The sequence below is a fragment of the Pipra filicauda genome, unplaced genomic scaffold (assembly GCF_003945595.2).
Source record: "Pipra filicauda isolate LSUMZ 115617 unplaced genomic scaffold, ASM394559v2 scaffold525_size364725_pilon, whole genome shotgun sequence".
In the NCBI taxonomy this organism is placed as follows: domain Eukaryota; kingdom Metazoa; phylum Chordata; class Aves; order Passeriformes; family Pipridae; genus Pipra; species Pipra filicauda.
Genome location: NW_024104671.1, coordinates 160,071 through 181,780, shown reverse-complemented (window position 1 = coordinate 181,780; position 21,710 = coordinate 160,071). Strand labels below are relative to the sequence as shown.

Genomic DNA, 21,710 nt, shown 5'->3' with positions numbered 1-21,710 from the left:
GAAGCTCAACATGAGCCAACAGTGTGCCCAGGTGGCCAAGAAGGCCAATGGGATCTTGTCCTGTATCAAAAATAGTGTGGCCAGCAGGAGCAGGGAAGTGATCCTTCCCCTGTACTCTGCGTTGGTGAGGCCACACCTTGAGTATTGTGTTCAGTTCTGGGCCCCTCAGTTCAGAAAGGATATTGAGGTGCTGGAGCGGGTCCAGAGAAGAGCAACAAGGCTGGTGAAGGGACTGGAGCATAAGTCCTACGAGGAGAGGCTGATGGAGCTGGGGTTGTTTAGCCTGGAGAAGAGGAGGCTCAGAGGTGACCTCATCACCGTCTATAACTACCTGAAGGGAAGTTCTAGCCAGGTGGGGGTTGGTCTCTTCTCTCAGGCACTCAGCAATAGGACAAGGGGGCACGGGCTTAAGCTCCGCCAGGGGAAAATTAAGTTGGATATCAGGAGAAAATTCTTTACAGAGAGAGTAATCAGGCATTGGAATGGGCTGCCCAGAGAGGTGGTGGATTCACCATCCCTGGAGATTTTTAAACGCAGATTGGACGTGGCACTGAGTGCCATGATCTAGTAAATGGACTGGATTTGGACCAAGGGTTGGACTCGATGATCTCGGAGGTCTTTTCCAACCCAATCGATTCTATGATTCTATGATTCTATGATCTCACATCAGAATAACAGGTTACACATGTACTAGTACAGCATCTGGCATGGACAGCATATCTACATACTGTGAAGCTGGTTTAGCTCCCAAAGCAAGAGGCCCATACAACTCATTGGAAATGTTCCCTGCCCATGCCTAGCAGCTACCTAGGAGAGTCCAGATCAGGGGCTGGTCTGGCAGGTCAGTAATTCAAATATTTGAGCTCGAACAGTAAAAACAAGCCCTGGAGGAGGTGATTTTTCTGTTATAGATAATACTTTGGTTTCTCTGCATACCCATATCTTTCATCTTTCATTGTCCAAATTTCTCTTTAAGACACATTTCTAGCAGTTCTTTCAATGACTGAGCAAATTAGACTTTATTATATTCGCTGATGTGAGAGAAGCACATTTTAGTATTACTCATCTTACCTAACTTCAGTAGTCATAGTTAGACAATCTAACTAACAAGCCAGAGAGCAAAAAGCACCTAAAGGGTGATTTGTTCCATCCTTTCTTAACAATTTTTTTTTTCAATGAGGATTACATCACTCCCTGGAGGGAGCTAAGTCCCTACTGAAACAGAGCCCGTCTTTCTGAGGAAAGTAACTCTTAAACTTAAGTCATGGATTTAGAGAGAAAACTGTAAGTTGTTATTGCAGTATTTGCAGTATTTTATGATACAGCTTTATTTGCAGAGTGCAGAATCACTTCTTTATGACAACTTTTGTTTTGAAGCATAACAACAAAAGGGGCAATTATGTTTGAAAAATTAAGAGGCAGCCACTATTTGATGAAAAGCCAGTACTGCTTAATGTATTAGAACTTTCAGAAAGAGAATTAATTAAGTCTGTAAAATAACCTGTCGCTGTACTACAAACAACATGCTTCGAGATATAATGTGAAGGGCTGTGAGAAGAGCAATACCACTAGATGTCGCCATCCTTCCACCCAAAATTCATCAGCAACTGGCCTCATAAAATCTGAAGTCATGATTTGCCAGCTCTGTTGCTTTATATTGCAATCAAAAGTTATGTGGTATTATTTGTTTCTGATGGCATTGTATTTAGATAGTTCTAAAATCCTAATTCTCAGGTGAAAACCCGGTTTTGGGGTTGAGGCTGGCCCAGATTCATGAATCTAAGTGGAAACACTGATGGTTAAGTTCACCCAATAATGCTACTGCAGCTCAGTCCAGCTGGCAGTGCACTGTTGGAGAGTATGAAGTCAAGATCCTATTCCCATCTCTTCTACTGATGTACTGTATGACTTTGGCAAGCCATTTCACCTTAGCTTTTCTGTTTTCAGTTTACTATAAACACTAGTTTCCTCCATGCAGGAACTAAGCCAGAAATGTTGTTTGTTGGAACATCTTTATCTTAATTCAGTGACAGGTATTGCACAAATGGTCTGAAAAAAATAGTCATATAGATCCAGCTGAGAAAAATGCTGGAGAGAGAGATCCACTCCCTAATCTAGACTTACTTATTATCCCCCATACTGAGCAATCACTGAAACTTTCCTGGAGTCAGAGCTGGGATTAGAGGACTTGTTGGATGTACTTAGTACAGGACATCTGAAGTCATCAGTTCCTGCTCCCTCTCATATTATTCAATGAATAACATTGCATTCAGGTTTAAGTTTGTAATATCATATCTGATAGAGATAGGAGCTGAATTCAATTAATCTCCTGGATAGGCCAGTCATCTTTTATCTGCTCTGATCCAGGGTGGAGTTTCCTACTTATTTTTTTTCACACTGTCTTTCACAGAAATACAGTTAAGTGGAACTTGATAAAAATGCCTCATTGACTGGATCTCTATTTTCTCATGGATAAATCCACTCATTTGGAGCTTAAGGGGAAATACTTACTCTCATCTTTAACAGGACAAGGGAGCAAATGCAACCTTCCCTGCATTTGAATTTTCTCCTGTCTTATTCCATGAGGTGCTTTTATGCTTCAAAGACAAATGCACAGAATAACTGCACAATATCCACAACAGAAAAGACTATAGCTAAGGTAAAATTAAGTACATATATTCCAACCCCAGAACCAACTAAATATATTCCAAATGGATCTACTAAGCTCTCATTTTCCCACTGGCAGTCCCCTCTGACTCCTGCAGTAATCCTCACCTTGAGCTGAGCTCCTATATTATCAGGTATGAGCAGGTAAGACCCCAAACATGAAAGGCTCCTTTCACATTCTGATGGGAATACCATATTTTGGATTTGAAGAAGAAAAGGATTTTTTGAGCCAAATGGCCTGTTCCATTACCACTGCAGGATGAATTACTAGAAAGACAAAAAGTGACTGATGAGGAAAAGTACAAAGGTTACTATAAAAAGAACATAAACTGTCAGCCCTAATAGGGATAGTGATTATATTTAATTACATATTTAAATGTTGAACAGCTTGACTTAGATATGCTTGTGTCTATCAGTATATGTTACCAATGAAAGGCTGTGCCAAACACTTTTCTTCATCCTGTCAGCACACTAGGTGACAACACAAAATAGTAGTCCACACTATTTCCCACAGGCTGTTCAGTTTGGAATGAGGCACAGGATGGAAGACAATGCACAGAGTGCAGAAAAAGCAGCAATAAACCTGAATAAGATTTCACATACTTTAGTTTAAGATAGGCACCATGTAAGTACAATCCCAACCCATCATGCATAATTTTCTTGCAAACAGACAGGTCTAGTGTTTTACACTCTGAAATGAACAAAGCAATAATTTTTATATTCCAGGATTAGATTTTAAATGTGTTTGTAAAACAATAACAACAGGGATACTTTCAAAATAGAGGAACTCCATAGTTTTTTGTGACAAAGTTCATGAACATACACATAGGAGGTTTTAGATGAGAATGAAGGATGCAAATTGACATTTTATGAGTTTTTTTCAAGAAATCATAAACTTTAAATGAGCTCCTAAAACCATCATCTAAGATGTTCAATGGGCAGCCCTAGGGCTAACCAAAGAAACATTAACTATTTTTACTTTTTGCAGTTTTAAAGTTTACTTACGTTGTATTTTATGTAGTCATTTGAAGGAGAGCTTTGGTAAAATAAATCTCATCAATTTATTAGTATCTACACCTAAGCAGGTATTTACATTAGCTAAATTGTCCAGACTACCTGTATAATCCAAGGATATTTGGTAAACAGAGTCAGTGTGGTCTAGAAGGCAATTTCTCTCTCTTTGGAGCAGACACCTACTGAGTAAGCTCTCAGCTATTCTCTGAAATGGGAAATTGTGTGTCCAGTCGCCATAGCAGACATGGTAGACATCAGAGTTGAATCCATCCCTGATCACTTACACAGATAGTATAATTTCCTCAATAACATATCAGGGTTGGACAAAGCTGGCTAAAGGTACTTTAGCAGTGTAGGCAAACTCGACCATTACTGTGACATGAATAAGGCTATTTTTTCTGGCACAGAAATGAGGCAGTACTTCGCTTTCTGGAGGAAATGCTCTGGTCCTATGACATAATCTCCTTTGCATGCCCCTGCCCCTCTCACAGCCATCCCAGCAGCAGCTGGCTTACTTTGGGGTTGTGATTTATCTACAGCAAGAATATGGATGGGTCATTGTTCCTGCAGCAAGTGTGCAACTCTGGGCCTTTATAGTGCTGAGGTACAACCCACTGCTATAGGAAGCAATGAAAAGTCTGCATTTTCATTCAGAATATTCTGAAGTAGATTTGTGCATCATTCAGGTTTCTGAAAAGACTCTTTTCATTAGTTAGTTACTAACTAATAGCAAGTATTTAGATAAAACAGATTGCAGCTACCAGAACTGAAGGGATAATTAAAAAAGCAACTTTGTTTTCTGTCTGGATTTTGAGACATTGGAGTCACTCACAACGCATTTTTTTAATAGTTCTCCACAATTATATGAGACAGAAACTTCCTGTAAAACACTTACTTTTCCTCAAAAGAAAAAAATTTAATATTTTGATGGCAGTCCAGAATGGGAATGAGTTTCAACAAATCAAAATTTCCTGTTGGAAAATGTATCTCTTTTCCCCTAAATTTGGGCCTTTACTAGAATGACACCTGAAATGTTGTGATCTCTAATATACTTCCTTATGCCTTCACTGTACCTTTCTTTGCGCCTAGCAATTTGCTCTTTATCTCATTCATTTTTCCAGTTTTCTTCTTCTCAGATGTTAAATTAAACACTAAGCCTGATTTGCTTTTTTCATTCTCACATTTCTTTCATAAAAATAAGATGCTTTTAAAATCCTGCTTCTGTCACACATGGCCTGTTATGTATCAACAAATTGTATTTTTGTTTGATTCCAGAAAAAGTGGAGTCAGCAGTTGGAACCAGACAATGTCCTTCATTTTTCTGTTTTTATTTGACAGCATGGTGTACAGGGTAGAATATTTATAGCATTTATTGTTCTTATATTTCTCTTCCACACCAAAGTATCTCCATTTCAAATTAACTGTTTGGTTTAGGGCTTTAATCTAAAAAAAATACATATTGAGATTACTTTAGTTCTACTCTAATTTTACTTTCTATTCCTTAACAAAATCTAACTCTGTCCTCCAAGATGTATCTTTCTCTGGATTTCAGAATACCTTTAAAAATTTAATTCCAAAAATGCTTTTGAAAAGCCCAGCTTCCCTCAGTTTTACTTTCTGAGTGTCTAAGCTCCCAGTTTTCCCATTCAAACAGAAGGAAATACAGCTCTAGTCAGGGTAGACGGAAAGCCTGGTCTTCCTCACTACTAGGAGCATGTCTAAGCTTATCCTTTGACATAGATATCTTACTTTTCGGCACAAAGTCAGTAGATAGTGTTAAAATACCGGCAGTAACCTGTACCTGGACTTACTTCTTACAGCAGGGAGGGCAGAGTAATGGTAGAACACATACACTGAGATTTGTAAAGTCAAAGGCTTTGTATTTCATAGAATCACAGAATCATTTAGGTTGGAAAAGATCTCTAAGATCAGCAAGTCCAACTGTTAACCCAGCACTGCCAAATGCACCACTAAATCATGTCCCCAAGAGCCACATCTACATACCTTTACCTCCAGGGATGGTGATTCCACCACTTCCCTGAGGAGCCTGGTCAAATACTTGACAATCCTTTTTCCTAATATCCATTGTTAGCCTCCAGTGGTGCAACTCTCCCGTCTCATCGTTCCTCTCATCCTGTCGCTTGTTACCAGGAAGAGGAGGCCAACTCCCACCTCATTAAAACATAGGTTTGGGTAATTATAGAGAACAATAAGGACTCTTCGCAGTCTCTTTTTCTCCCGGCTAAACAATCCCAGCTTGTTTAGCTGAAAATGAACGTTACCCACCTTTGCAACCAACATTAACCCAGTTCTTGCCTACTACAACATTTTAACAAGGCTCTTCTGCCTGTACAGCTGACTCCTTCCTTTTTTCTGATTTCACTGCCTCCTCTTCATCTGGAAGTGGAGCAAGGCGTATGAAGTGGAGCTGCATGACACACCAGGTGTGCTCTCCAAGCAGCAGTCTATTCCCACATCATCACCTGCCAGAGAAGGTCTGTAGATTCTGAGTCTTTCTGTCCCTGTGTCCTGAGCAAGCATGGTCATTCTGGGGACCTCAGTGTGTAAAGAATTCAAGTATTTAATATTCATGTTAATGCACACATGCTTAAAGTTAGGTAGTTTACAGAATCAGGGTCTAATTCTGGCAAAGAACTATGTTTTGGCAGTATAAGTTCTTCCTCCCAAAGAGCTATATAAAGTGTCTCTGCAGGCCTAGATTCTAAAATACTAGGGCCGATACCATCCCTGGAATTACACTGTTAAGCTTCCAAAAACACTTCTGCAGAGAAAACAGACTGTAAGCCAAACAGATGATTTTGATTATTAAGAATATGTTCCTAAAAGTAAAGTTATAGAGACTCTTAAAAAGTGCTACAGTGTTCTTAACTACAAAAACAAAATGTGAAATAAAGATAATACCCACATAAGGTTACAAATTACCTGACAGGTTTTTCAAAAGAAAATAGAGAAATGCTGAGGGGCAGTACCCATAATTATGTTTTGCCTTCACCATCTACATTATGGAAACATTTTTGGAGATTGAATTATGTGAGACAGTCAAATCACCCTAATTTAGAAATAAGCATGAGATTAAACAAGCTTTTTGTAAAAGCCTGTTAAAAGAATAGCCTTCATTTCTTCTGTTCTCATCCCCTTTTGTTATCTCTGCTTCACATTCTCAGCACCTTCGAGATGTGCATTCATGTGTGTGTCTGTGTGTGCAAGTTTTCATTGTTATGAGGGCTGCTGTTTGTGAGGCACTAGTTTTTATGAATAAAGGAGTCAAGAGTTCATGTGCCAGCCCATCATCTCCCTCCATGTAATAAAATTAGTTTAAAAAACATGGCACTTCAAAAGCACCTAAATTGGGATTGTGTTTATATGGTCTTTCAGATTTCAGGTTGTTTTGCAGGGAGAATGGGAACAGAGTTCCCTTTAGTTGCAACTATTTGTTTTACATTTCACTGAAAACTTGCAGAAGGCTCTAAGAACTGAAGGGCAATAAAAAAAAAGACATAAAAATAACAAGAATAATGAGAAAATCACAGGCTTTCACAATTCTTTCTCCTTAATTTCTTCCCTTGCTCCAGGATGTTTTCCTTTTTTGATTAGCTTGTTTTTCCTTGTGTTTACCTCAGAGATGTACACAACCACATTAGTGCTGCCATGCCGTCTCTTTGCTGCTGCCAGTCCCCTCCCACCTTCCAACATGAACTCTCACAGTTTGCCGATAGCAACCTCTTTTCTCCTTCTCCCTCTTTCTTCCAATTATTCTCAAGTTTTATGGGGGAAAAAAAAGCTTTTTAGTGCTTCATTTTATTTTCCCCTATACATTCTAATAAAACTAATCAATTGAGCCCCTAGGGAAACTGTCATATTTCCTAGTTTTTCTGATTCTTGTATGGCAATAGAGTATAAATATCTGTGTTTTAAAAGGCTGTTCAAGAGAGCTATGGACATGATCAGAAAATGGACGGGTAAGTTCACAAACTGAGGCATCAAGAAAGTTGAGCTTCTATCTGAATTGATGCGTGAAGGGTCACAGTTTGGGGTTAGCATGACCCAGTTCTGCATCACTTACATGCTGGAGGACCACTACACTGACAAATGCAGACAAGCCTTCTATCAATACCCCAAAACTGGAAGTACTGGAGACATTTGCACAAGCTAGCATAAGCGATTTCCAAATACAGTCTGCAAATGTCAGTCCAACACTTCACCTGAACTAATGTTCTTGTCCAATGGCTTGCTATCTTGGATGCCTCAGCGCACTAACACATCTGGACTCCATCTGGATCCAGTTGCCTATTTTCACAGGAGTCTAGATTTGGCACAGCTGTGTGGCCAGAGACCTCAAATCTCTGCTAGATAAGACCTGTTTTCCCTTGAGACTGAGCCCTAAATCCATTTGTCTTCTGAGCAGAAATATCCAGAGGTGTTGGGGGAAAGAAAGGTGTACAAGAGACTTTTCCCCTTGGAGAGGTAAGGGAAGGGCATACAGAGCAGCAAGAATAAGGGAGAGACAAGCAAAGAGCAATAATCTGTGAAGAAAGCCTCAGTGGCAGACAGGAATTGTCTGCTAGCTCCTGATGTTCCTTGTTGTCATTCAGAAAAATACAAGCATAATATTTGAAATTATGGCAAGCCCTTGATTTTGAAAAAGAAAATTAACTCTGACTTTTGCACACTCACACAGAAAAAACTGTAGTTTATGTTTAATTATTGGGTTTTGGTGTGGGTTTTTTTGTTTGTTTCCAAGGGAACAGAACATATAGTGATTGAAAGCACATGTTGCTAAATTAATGTCCTGGAGAAATCCCAAGTGGCTTAATGTCATGTAGCCTAATTTAATTTGCATTAAGAGTACAGTTTGCCAAAAAGCATTGCTGATAGTGTGAGATTTGGTGTGTGTGTGCTACTGCAAAAAGTAAAGGGATATTGTATCAATGTTTTAGTGTACTTTGTCCACTGACTCGCAAAATATATCCAGGGTCCAGATCCATGGAATTATTTATGTGCCTAAATGCCACTGTCACGTTGAGACAGGGTCTATCTTGCTATATGGGGAGGTGTCTGTGTTTTGAATAATGTTAGAGAAGTGTAACAGAGACATTTTAGATGTTTGTTACAGTGAATTAATCCTAGATATGCTACAGATTCTAATGGTGTTTCCTATACTTCCAGCGGTCTAAAATATGAAACTGGTGTTCTCTCTAAAACCAGAATGAAGTAAGAGTTTCCACTGCACAGCATGATAACAACAGCATAGCCTCCAAAGGTTATAGATTAATAGAAAAGTCATGTGTTAAAATTAGGATCAGGAGGGAAGCTGTTAAGGTCACCCTTAATGTGCTGTGATGGTGACAGGGGAACCTCTAACCTCAGTGACACATAAAAATACCTGCACAGCTCAGAAGCTTTAAGATTCGCAACTGCTGCTTGTAGAAGTAAACAGAACTTGGGATATCTGGTGACTTCTTCTTCCGAGTATGAGGACAAGAATAAAGACACAGTTCAAGCAAATAGGCAAAAGTCAAGAAACAATATTCAATAAGCAATGTCCATCAGGTAAAACAAGAAACCATAAGGGCATTGATACTAGGGGGAAGAACAAGGAAAAAAAGGCCTGTTACCTTGCAAAGGATCAGAATTATCAGAGAGAATTTGATAAAGAGGACCATAACATTTAATATTTTTTGCACTAGTTTTCATTACCAAATGATGTTTTCACAATTAATGACATCAACAGAGAAAAATTCTCAGCTTTAAGTGGGAATAGACCATCTTAAATACGTTATCAGGAATTCTTAAATTTCATTTGTCGTTACTAAAGAACCACCAAAACCAACTTAGCAGCCATTAGTAGTTATCTGTAAATAAATTGAAGTGAATGTATGAATAGAAGGGAAATATAGTACTGGTCTTTAAAAGATGGGAAAACAACATGTGGAATTATAGAGTTTCTGCTTCAGTTAAATTCCTAGAAAAATACTGGAGCAAATAAAAAAGCTATTCATGGTCACCTACATGAAAACATAGAAAATACTAATAATCTATTTGGGTTTATCAAGAGCAAAAAGCCAGGGGTGTGACACGAAATAAAATAGATGTCATACACTTGTACTTCATCTAAGCTTCTTTAGAATCACTGATGACTTAGATGATGATATATGCAAAACTGTGAATAGGGTAGGAGCGAGAACACAGCCTTGTTTTACACCATTCTTAATTAAAAAGGGCTCAGAAAGTGTGTTGCCATATCTGACTTGGCCGTGCTGATCCTCATGGAGTGAGATGATCATTTTAAGGAACTTGGGGGGACAACCTAAACGTTCCAAAATCTGCCACAGACCTTTTCTGCTCACAGTATCAAAAGCCTTGGTGAGGTCGACAAAGGTTACATAAAGACCTTTGTTTTGTTCCCTACACTTCTCTTGCAGTTGTCTGAGAACAAATACCATGTCTGTGGTACTCCTGTTGGCTCTGAAACCACATTGGCTTTCAGGTAGAATTCCTTCTGCTATAGTGGGCATTAGTCTGTTCAAGAGTATTCTTGCCAGGATTTTGCCAACAATGGAAGAAAAGATACAAGGACTCCCTGAAACAACACCTCAGCCTTGGCCATATTGATCACCATAACTGGTCTACTCTGGCCTCCAATCGGGAGGCCTGGAGACACACCATCTATAACGCAGCTGTCTCCTTTGAGAACACACGCAGGATCACTCTCGAGGAGAAAAGGCAACGCAGAAAGAACCGTGTCTTGCAGAATATACCATCTAAGGAGTCTTTCTGCTGTGCCTTTTGCAATCGGATATGTCTATCTCGTTTTGGCCTCATAAGCCACCAGCGTGTAACAAATGTGGATAGAGCCTTCCCAAATCTTTGTTCATGAAGCCCAGCCATGATATGCAAAACAATCCTATTCAATAGAGACAAGTCTGAAGCTTTGCATACAAACTGTAATAATTCATTACCTGAATGGAAGACAGGGAACAACAGAGTAGGAAGCAGTTCTGCAAAAAAAAGTATTGGAGGAGAGAGGGATTGACAGAGGATTCATCAGTGTTACAGTACTGTGTGCAGTTTCTAAACTCCCGGCATGAACATATTTTTGAGCAATGCAGAAATAGATTGGCTGTAGTGATGGTGGAGTTTTTGTCAGTCCTTGAAAACAGAGGAGACAGACTTCTGTCATGAACACTTATACCTGTTTACCATACTGAGAAGTGCAAAGGAAAGGCAAAGTAAAGACCACATTCATGGGCCACAAATCTGTCTGGGAGAAGGAACATTGCTATTAAATAAAAAAAATTAAAAAAAAAAGAAAGAAGAAAAATTGACCTGTGATATTTAATATATTGCTTAAATGAAAGCTAGATATTGTGTGCTGCTCTAACTGGCCTTTGCCAGTCTGTGGCCAACCTGTTGCTGGGCCTGTGCAGGCTACTAATGCAGATTCTACTCAGGTATTATTGAATCCTGTACTCCCTGAGATGGGTGTCCTCATGCAGAAGCCCATGCTAGGAAAGAAAAGAACAAGGTCTCCCCTACATGTGGCCATGCTCGGAGCAATGCACACTGTGGTTACTACATGACGGGACGTGGCAGTAATTTGTGCTCTACTATTACTGTCTTCTGGCACAGAGTGCAAGAAATTATCTCCTCCTTACATTAAAAAAGCACATCCATTGTTTTGAAATATTTCTTTGTGACTCAGATCATAAATGTTATACGTTCTTTTGTATTTCTTTCCAGCTCAGTGTTTTTCTTGGGACTAAATTCATTATTTTATTACTGGGGAGATACATGCAGTCTCCTGCGCAGTTGCAGGATACAGATCCAAAAAGGATCAAAGACAAAGGTTTTGATCACTTGAAAATAGAACATTCTTTTAAAGCAGATTACAAGTAATTATGACATGTGGCACATGGATTGGAATTTTGCTGGCACAGGTCTCCATAAAAGCTCCATTAAAATGCAAAACTAGAACTCAGCCTCTATAGTTTTTAATATAATGGTTCTCAGCTTCTGCTGGACCTGATTTATTATATTCCATAAAGGATTTTGCAAGCATGGCACAAATCAAAGGCAATATCTATCCCTTGAAAACAGTCACAAGTCAAGATGAATTCAGTTTACTGGGAAGTAGACCACAGTTGGAAGTTACAGCTTTAGTTCATTATGTCACTCAAGTTAAAGGCAGACATCCATTATGAAATGATTAGAATTTGTGGTCATCATGAATTAGACACTTAGTCTGCAGTTTTAACAATCCGTCAGGTAAGCTGCTGCTAGACTTGGATTTATCAGGTCACAAACCTTGTGGCATTCTGTCCTGAAGTAACTTCTAAAGCTTGCCTCCCTCAGAGAAAGCTCTAGTGGCACAATTGTAGTAGTGTTAATGCATTTTTGGTGTAAGATTGTGCCTCACATCAGTGCATCCAATTCAGTCTTCCTATGTATTTCTTAGCATGATTAATAGTTTCTATAGCTTAGTGCCTTAGAACTCTAAACACTTCACTTTTTGCTAGCTCCTAGTGTGATGTTGTGTTTTGTTGTTATGCCTAACGGATTGGCGTTTATGATGCCACAGCTGGTGTGGTAGATGAGTTTGCAAAAATATTCAGCTCATTAGTTTGACCCTAACTCCAGTAGTGAAGATCTCTGATTTCAGCTTAAAAAAATGCCTGTTTGTATGTCAAGTAATATAAAATCTGTTGCATTTCAGTTCACATAAGGAATATTACCACCAGCAGCTATGGGTTAGACAACTTGTTCTTGAGACTCCTCTTAACTGGGTACTGAACTTAAACTCTTTGCCTTGCTTTTGCAGAAAACTACATGTCTCCCATGATCAGTGAGGGATCTCAGGGAGACATTCATATAGCTGGCTAAACTACATGCCTCAAGTGGGTGTGAAGCCCTCCAGCTTTCTAATTGAGAAGGCCTGAAGCTGGAGGAAGGGACCCATTCATTTTTTTCCATAAATTTCTATGTCTATCCTTTTGGCATTGTAAAGAAGGTTAAGGCTATTTCCTTCCATAAGTCACTGGCAGAACTTGGAAAGTCAGACACTTAAATGAGCTGTCTTTTGATTCATCCCATGATGATTTAGACCCACAGTATTCCCTTCCCCTCCCCTCCCCTCCCGTCCCCTCCCTCCCCTCCCCTCCTTATTGTCTCTGAATCCAAATTTTTTTCCCATTTGCCAGAATATACTCATGAGGAGCTCAAAGCAGTGCTCTTATTAGGATTATTAACTTCCATTTCAGGAACTTAGCAACAACATTCCTTCTACCCCCTCACTATGCTCTCTATCCAATTAGTTCCATGTTATTATTTTTCCAAGTTTTATAAGGTTCAATCTCTATTAGAAGCTTCATGGAAAGGAAAATCTCAAATGCATGAACTGTACCACATGTTAGAAGCCAGAAATATTGTTTTAATAGTCCCTTCTTTTTAAAGTTGAAGTATGATAAAACTTGGATTACTGCTTGTATCCAAGAGAAATTACAGTAGTGCTTGTACCAAAGAAGCAGACTTTTCTGTGAGTTAATCTGCTTTCACCTTTTCTCCGCTACACTCGCCTGATCAAATTTGCCAACAGTATTTTCCCCTGAATAAGGATGTGATATGCTGTGCTCTGTCATAATCCTTTTCTCCTTCCCACAATTTATTCATGTGTTGCCTTCCTACATTACAGTCTTCTTGTACAATCTCCCTGAAAAAAGACTGTACATTTTTTACATTGCAAAGCATTTTTCATGTTAAAGGTGATTTAGAAATAATAATAATACTTAGGACTGCGTGCCAACTGATATAAATGAGGAAAAATAGTCATAAATATTCCCAATAAATAAATATACTTAGATTTACCACATACCCGGGAAATGAGAGGAAAAAAAATGTTATATGGCACAAAAACATTTCAGGCATTTCTGTATATATTGTTTGTTACCGTCACATGCACTTACCTAATCAAAGTCTATTGAAAAATTCATGTAGTCTTTGCAGGGCTTTGAACAAATCTCTCTGTTTTATTAATGTTAATTTTTGGGGGGAGTTTATAAAGCAATTTTTAAGTTTGCATACAGATAAAAGAATTCAAGAAGCTCAATTCTCTCTCAGGTCCACAGCATGCAGGTGGCAGATGGGCCAGTTCTTCCTGTGTTTGAGCATAAAATTTTTGTACAACATATTCTCTATATCTTATATGTTTTTTTACCTTCCTCTGTTTTAATTACTTTTATTGCTGACTGGTGTCTGTTCTATCTGTTTTCTATGATCCCCAGAGAAATCCCACTTGAGTTCCTTGCAGGCTTGACCTACTCTTTACTATAAACCATGCTCCTGAGTTCTTGCACATTTGGCAAAACCACACATCTGCCCTCTTATTTCCTTCTGAATTTTGTATACTTCAGTCAGCACAACTCATAGTTACGTTTTCACAAAGAAAACAGACTTTACTTCTGCAGTTTCTCCTATAAACAAGATCACAGAGCTGAGGAACAACATTTGAGGGGGAAAAAAACCCCAAAACAAAAAAACTCCAAACAAACAAAAACTACTTCATGGGAATATTTAATATTGTTGTGAATGACCAGGGCAGTAAGTGGAAAAAGTAGCTGACCATGTTTATTTTCCACAGTAGTAAAGTTCATCTCTGAAAAATAATATAATGGGTAGGTGTCCATTACATTAAAAAAACAAAAACAAAACCAAACAAAGCAACAAAATAAACCAACCAACCAAAAAAAAAAAAAAAAAAGGCAACCTATTGGTAAATAATTAAAAATAGGTGCAGACATTTCCATAGGAGGAGTTATAGCCATGATTAACCATTAGTGCATATTCAGCTCCCCAACTCCTAAGCAGGCAGAGAGCACTTATCTACAATGATACTAACAAGTATCATATATATATATATATAATATACGTATGATATGTAATCATACTATTACATATCATACTAGTACAAAGCTTTCGGAACTGTCTGAGTCTGAGCTTTTAAAGCAACCTATTGGTATAATTCCATGAATTTTCAGTAAGCAATTTGAAGCAATATAAAGAAGAAAAATTAATATAGTGGAATATTTTAAGGTTCTGACATTAGGTTTCATTTCACAGTGGGATAAGAAAACGCAAGATGTTTTAAATAAGTATTATTTTGAAATGAATGCACAATAGAAATGTTTCACCAATAATAATTGTGTAGGCGTATTACAGTAACTGCTTATAAATCTTAAATACTAAATAGAGCAAACACTGACTGTCCAAAAGACAAACCACAGCTAAAATATTATATCATAAAAAAATAAGTTTGTTTCTCATTATGGAACATATTTTGGTGTTCCCACTACTAAAAATTGGATAAAATATTATAATCATTTACCTTGAGTTGGCAGTACATTGTTCTGGAAAGTTTGTAAAGACATCTGCCAGACATTTCTCAATTATCGAGACTCTCACAATAATATTTTGTATGTTCTTCAAAAAGTTTGGAATATTCTTAATGTTTCTGGAATCTAAAATCCTGCCTTTTGGGAGCTAACTTTGTAAGTCAGTCTTGATAAAACATAAATCTGTTCACATCTGAAATAGTTCACTGGCCTTTGTTTTCGAACATGTGATATGTGCCTTATAAGCAAATTGAAGATTCACTGAATATATCAGATAAACAGACAGATAAACAAGGACCACTACAATTTCTGTAGATTTAGTTGCTCTGGTTATTGGGTCACGGGACAAATTTCTGATTCCTTCTTCTATACCGATTTATTTCTCCTAATTTGTGTATTTTATGCTCTTCCCATTCAGGGAGACACTCTTCCCACATAATTTTAGTTGTCCAAAAACTGTATGAAGTTTAAGCCTTCTAGTCTATGGACTATGAGAGAAATATCCAGAGAGCAGTTCACTGGTGCAATATGTGAAATGAAATGAAGAACCGGTCAGATACACATGTAAGTGTCACTCAACTACTTTGCTGGAAATCAGTTGTGTCCTTATACTCTCTTTTGAGTGTACTAACTTTGTCTGAGCTTCCAAAATAAATCCCACTGAGTCAGCAGGATCATTCCATCAGATTGAATCATGTTATATTTTGAGTGACTTTGCTGGTTAGAGCTACCTCAATCTCTAGAAAAACATTGGAAAATACTGTTAAAGATTTTTAAAGAAAAGCAAGATTAAGTAATGTAATGAAAATCTGTTTGGTCTTGGTTAAAATGGTACAAATGGTGTAGCATATGATGAAATTTCTGGTTTAAAATTTTACTGCCTTCCAACATTTTTCAGTCTTTATTAATCTGATCAAACTGGGTAAAAAAAAAAAGTCTGACTTTCAGAAAGTTATAAAAAGTATGCAGACGTTTTGATTAGTTAGTTTTGTAGTAATCTGGATTATCATAAGCAAGTTCATAGTCAGTATTCCTTGGCATAAATGGCTTTTTCTCAGCCAGTGCACTTGAATCTGCTGCAGTCCACTTTGGAGCATCAGCTAACTGGGTTTGTTAATAATTAGTTTTGTAGTTCATTATTATTCATCATAGTGTAAGGTACTTTGGCAGAAAAAAAAAAGAGGAAAAGTGGAAAAAAGATATGACAGAACTTGTCTCTAGTTGATTGTCTCTCTAGTAGTGTACCTATAAACTGATCCAGAGCATTATGCTCATCTCCCTTAAGAAATAATTGTCAATTTGAGGTGCTTATGGTCTCAGCAGAAGAAATTTTTAATGGGGGAAGGCATATAAAGGCCTGCAAGTTTATCAGTGCAGATGCAAAAGTTGGTAATCTTTATCCACTGCCCTCCTCTCTGTCTTGGCTAGTAAAAGAAATGGATTTCAGTTTTCAAATCCTTTGAGAACAGTGTTGCGGGTTTTGTGGGGTTTTTTTTTTGGTTTTGTTTTTGTTTTAATTAAGCACAAGGAATTTATCTTATTTACATACAATAAGCCAACAATGAGCCAACATCTGGCACTGTCCTTCTTAAATATAATACTTTGATACTGGTTTTTCAATGTTGAAGCACAGGTGGTGGACTGACATACTTAATGTATTCTCTTATGAGCAATACTGTTGACACTTGAAGGTGTTACTTTGCGTTGATAGTACTCGTTCAAAGCAGATGATCTGTTATGTTACAGGCACCATTGAATGCTAAGGTGCTGTACTTCTCTCAGCTCTGCTGATGAGGAGAAATCAGTGAACACCAAGGAATTCAAATATCTCTTGCCTCAGCCCATATGAACACATAACACAGTAAAGCGACATGCTGTAACTTTGAGACTTATACTATTTGCTTCTAGGAAAAGCTCTGTGGAGAAAAGAAAAATAGACAAAGAGAGGGTTGATGTTACAAACATACCAGAGGACCTCTTCACCTTTATGTACAAGCCAGTGACAGTAAAGCAGCTCTTTTACCTAGATTATGCCAAGAAACAGTTTCTCCTCTAAAATGTCTTTCTTATTCCTTTCAGTTCATTTACTGCAGAGTTTTCACTATATAAAATGGTGAGCATAGTTACTTGCGTGTTTGCTTTTGAATCAGATGGCTCAGCTACCTGCATCTTCCACCCTGAGAAACAGAGAAGAAATTACTCGTATTCCTGTGCCCATTGAATAGTTCAAGCAATTAAATGACTGCAAAGGAAATAGTGACAAAACCTTTTTCTTTGACACAGATGCATCATGCAGCCACAGCCTCAAAAATGTCAGAAGTTCAGAACAAGCAGAAAAGATCACATCCAGCTCCACTCCAAGAGCAACAAGTATGCCCTGTTTGACCAGACAATTATAGGACTCCAACTGGAGGCTTTAGTCAACAGAGGTTGGACACATATACATCTTTCCCTGTAGGTGCCTAAACTGCCAGAAGAAGGAGAAGGGTAGGCTGAGGGAGGAGACATCAAGAACAAGTTAAAATGAACTCTAGCATGGGCTATGTGATAGATGTAATACATGCTGATCTTTAGCCATCACTCTAGGTAAACTGTAAATTGTTTGGAATATGATGATACTTGTATCCTGCAAATTTACAAACTAAAAGATTCATGTCATTCAATCAGGGGAAATCTGGAAGAAAAGTAGAAGCTGGTAATAAATGAATTATCCAAAAACTGGGTAATATAGGAAAATTAGATATTTTCAGACCTATAGATGCAGTATATTCAGTTACAGTGTGTGTGCTTTTAACACCAAGTCTGACAAATCAAATAGGAAGCTTAAAAGATTTTTCAATTTATCACTGCATTAGTAAAAAAACCAAAATCCAACAAACAACCCAAACACTCCACAACCTTTAAAATATTACAAACTGCATTGAAATATTTAGAAATATATATATATAAAATATATTTATGTGATTAGATAATCTCCTCAAGGTGAGCAAGAATGCCCATTAGAAGCTCTATATCAGAAAAAATAACTACTTTAAAATTATTCTACACAGTAAACACATTTTATCACATTCACTGAAGTAAAGACATATTTTAAAACTAGGTATTTTGCTATAAATGGCTTATATGAACAAATTTTCACCTAGAGTTTAACAAAGAATTTTGAATTGTGAGTTTGATAAGGCAACATTTATCCTATGCATCTTAGTCAGGCTAGATTCTATGCTGAATTACAACCTGAGAAGTCCCCATGGAAGGTGACTTCATTATGCAGGCTATAAACCAACACAGAACTTACTGTATTTAATTCAAGACATTAATGTAGCCTAAAGAGATGTTTTCATTTGCACAGATTTAACTTTGTTAGGGCAGGGCACCCAAAGATGAGATCAGCATTGAACTCTTTAATTTGAAAATATTGAAAGGAAAAACAACATTTACATCACAATTAGAGATTGTATTCCTTCATGTATTAGAAGAAAAAAAACTAAGGTTAATGAGTATACCAAGCTGATATTAAAAATCTTTTCATTCCTTAAAGAGCACCCAGAAAAGCAACATTTTGCTGTAAAACAAAATTAAATACCTTTAAATTAATATGCTGATTATTTAATATAATTAAAAAGAAATCAGACAAGATATGACAACAGAATTATTGGTTTCAGTCCTTTTCTGGTTGCATTGTTCTAGTACCTATCATTACTTTACATTGAAATTTCTTTAAGTAGTTCTACTATCATCTGTGTATATATATATTGCAATGGAAAAAAAAAGAAATTATTTAGGATTACTAAATAGGTAAATTTTGTAACACCAGACCACACATTTGTTCAAACCAAATGTGACTTTTTACAAAAGTAACCTTTGTAATTATAGTCTCGGATTTTTTTTAATCTTAGGATATAGAAAACTTGATTTTAAGATTTTATTCTATCGATAATTTCAAAATTACATTAAACCAAGATTTTCAATATGCCACAATTTGTTTATATGGTGTTTCAACATAGAGAGGTAATAAAAAAAATTACATTATTGCTCTTTGTGAATAGAGAAGGACTCATGGGGGCTGTGATGGTATGTCTTGGCCACAGTGATCACGAAGTGGTTGTGTTTAACTTTTCAGTGTAATGAGAAAAAGAGGTCAACAGAGTTGTTACCCTGGACTTCAAGAGGACAAGGTTCAAGCTACTCAGGGAGCTACTTAGCAGTGTCCCAATGAAATCTGCCTCTGAGGGCTTCTGTGTCCGTGACTGCTGATCAGTTCTTAAGAAGCACCTTTTAAAAGCATAGGACCAGGCAATTCCGCCGTGTTCAGCATCAGGGAACAGAGAACTTGTCTTGGAACTCAAGCAGAAAAGGAAATTATATGTGTGGAAGTAAGGTCAGGCTTTGCAGGAAAGTTACAGAGCTATGGTTCATATATGCAGGGAGACCAAAGCTCAGTTAAGAGTTGAGACTGGCCAGTGTTGTGTCACACAACAAGAAGGCCTTTTTAAAATACATTAATAGTAAAGGAAGTCTAAAGAAAAGATTGGGAGATTACTTGCTGAAGATGATCACCTGGGAAATCAGGATGAAGAAAAAGTGGAGCCATTCAATGATTTTTTCCCCCTCAGATTTTAATAACACTGACAGACCTTGGATTGCTTGGTCCTCTGAGCTGGAGGGACAGCCTGCCTCAGCATCATCATCACTATGGGATCAGAAGAATCTGCTCTGATTGAGGAGCACTTCCTCAATTTCTCCTTCACTGACCATGGTGTATGCAGGGCTCTTTCTTTCACATACCCTCACTCCTCTCTCCTAGCTGCTCTTGTGCAGCAGATTTCAACCTTTCTTAAATATGTTATCTCAGAGGCATCAATTGGCTCAGTTTGGTCAGCAGCGTGTCTGTCTTGGAGTTGGCTGGTGCTGGGTCTGTCAGACACAGAGGCAGTTTCTGGCACCTTCTCACAGAAGCCACCCCTGCAGCACCTTTGCTACCACAACCTTGCCTCTCAAACACAATACATTAACGTAAGTGCTGCCAGAGAGCCGGTATCACTCCTACTCTCCCACCCTCCACTTCCAAGCACCAAGGCCAGGGTGCCCAAGCTCTTTGAGCAGCGGTCCTGGTGACCATTTTTAGAAAAAAAAATATTTAGGTACCATAAAAGCATCAGTATTTATTAGCTTAAGTGCTAATGATAGATATAACTCTGTTTATTACAGAGATAGTAGACATTACAGACAGTTGCACTAGGTCCCTTTCCAGTAATACTCATATGAGTTGGTAGTTTAAAACAATTTGGAGCCACAACTCAGCTGATTACATATGGCTTTCTCGATGAAGAGATGCAATTACAACGCCTAGTTGACCTTCTCTGTTTAGGAATCCTTGTGACAGGTTTTTAAATACAGAGTTTCAGAGGAGTGAAAGAATTAAAGAACTCAGACAAAGCAACTGTGTGATCATGATGAATGCCCTGGTGGAATGACTTCGAAAGTGTAAACTCTTGAACTGAGCATAGAAATTCTTTTAACTGTGGTTTGTATAAACATTTCACATCTTGCACCATAGCAAACCTGTGCCCCTACTATGCTAAGATTAACTTACAGTGCTTGGAAGTATGTAGAAATTGTTTAACATATAACCTTATAGCATGGGTTTTACTCCTTTCTTAGCAGAACATTTATATTTTATCTGAAGAAAAAGTAGTATCCTATTGTAACAGCTTTAAAGGCTTGTTAGAAACTTTCGTATAATAAAGCAAATATAATACTGGTCGCGCCGTGCTGCACTGCCTGGCAGTGCCCGGGGTTGTGCCCTCAAGGGAGAGGAGAGCAGGAACTTTTGAGCTCACAGAGGTTTGCCAGTCCAATTGGGGGGAAGGGGAGAGGGATGGGTGGGCCGTGGGGTCCCCGGACTGGCAGGAAGGTGGGCGGGAGAGTCCTGCGTGGGGTGTCACGGGTAAGCAGTGCGATGGAAGATCTGTGGTAACACAGTGGGAGGAGGGTAAGGTAAGGGTGGGTAGGGGCTTCTTCTAGGGGGTTGAGCGGTTTAGGCTGGGCTGGGGCCATGAGAGGTACCCAAACCCCAGGTGGGTGAGGGGACTGGAACGGTTTGCTTTTGGCTCGCCTGTGGCTGCTGTCCAGCAATGGTTTGCTTTGGAACTATAGCATCCTGAAAGGGTGCTCAGGGCAAGGGAATGTCCATGGGAACATCCCTGAGTCCGAGTATAGGTGGCTGGGAGAAAAGTAGGGAGTGAAAGACTTGTCCTAACCATTTTAATGGGGAAGTAGCTTGTGTGCCCCTAGGTTGTGAGCTATGCTGGCGATGGTACATGCCTTCGGCAGGATTTCCCATGCCAGATAGGTCAAAACTGAAGGGTCAGATAAAATGTGTCCACAGGCATGATGGGCTCACTAGCCTTCCAGCAGTCATCCTAGGAGAAGGACAACTCTAATTCCAAACCTGGGCAGATGGAGCTCACTTAGCCCTGTAAGGCTAAGACAAGTCCAAGCTCACTAGGCCGTGGCAGATGAACCTTAGGATTAAAGGGTGGGTCCAGTTCTGCACTTGCTGTGTCTCACCTAAAAAAATCCATTGCACAGGCTCGAAGGCTTTACCCACATTTGCAAAGCCCT

At 38.4% G+C, this 21,710-nt stretch overlaps 1 long non-coding RNA gene across 1 annotated transcript; it reads left to right on the top strand.

Annotated features, from left to right (window-relative positions):
• Positions 1-720: 720 nt before the first annotated feature.
• Positions 721-17,671, top strand: LOC114000923. Its single transcript, XR_005565721.1, has 3 exons — positions 721-841; positions 15,505-15,650; positions 17,370-17,671. It is a non-coding gene; the product is annotated as an uncharacterized LOC114000923 (long non-coding RNA).
• Positions 17,672-21,710: the final 4,039 nt, after the last annotated feature.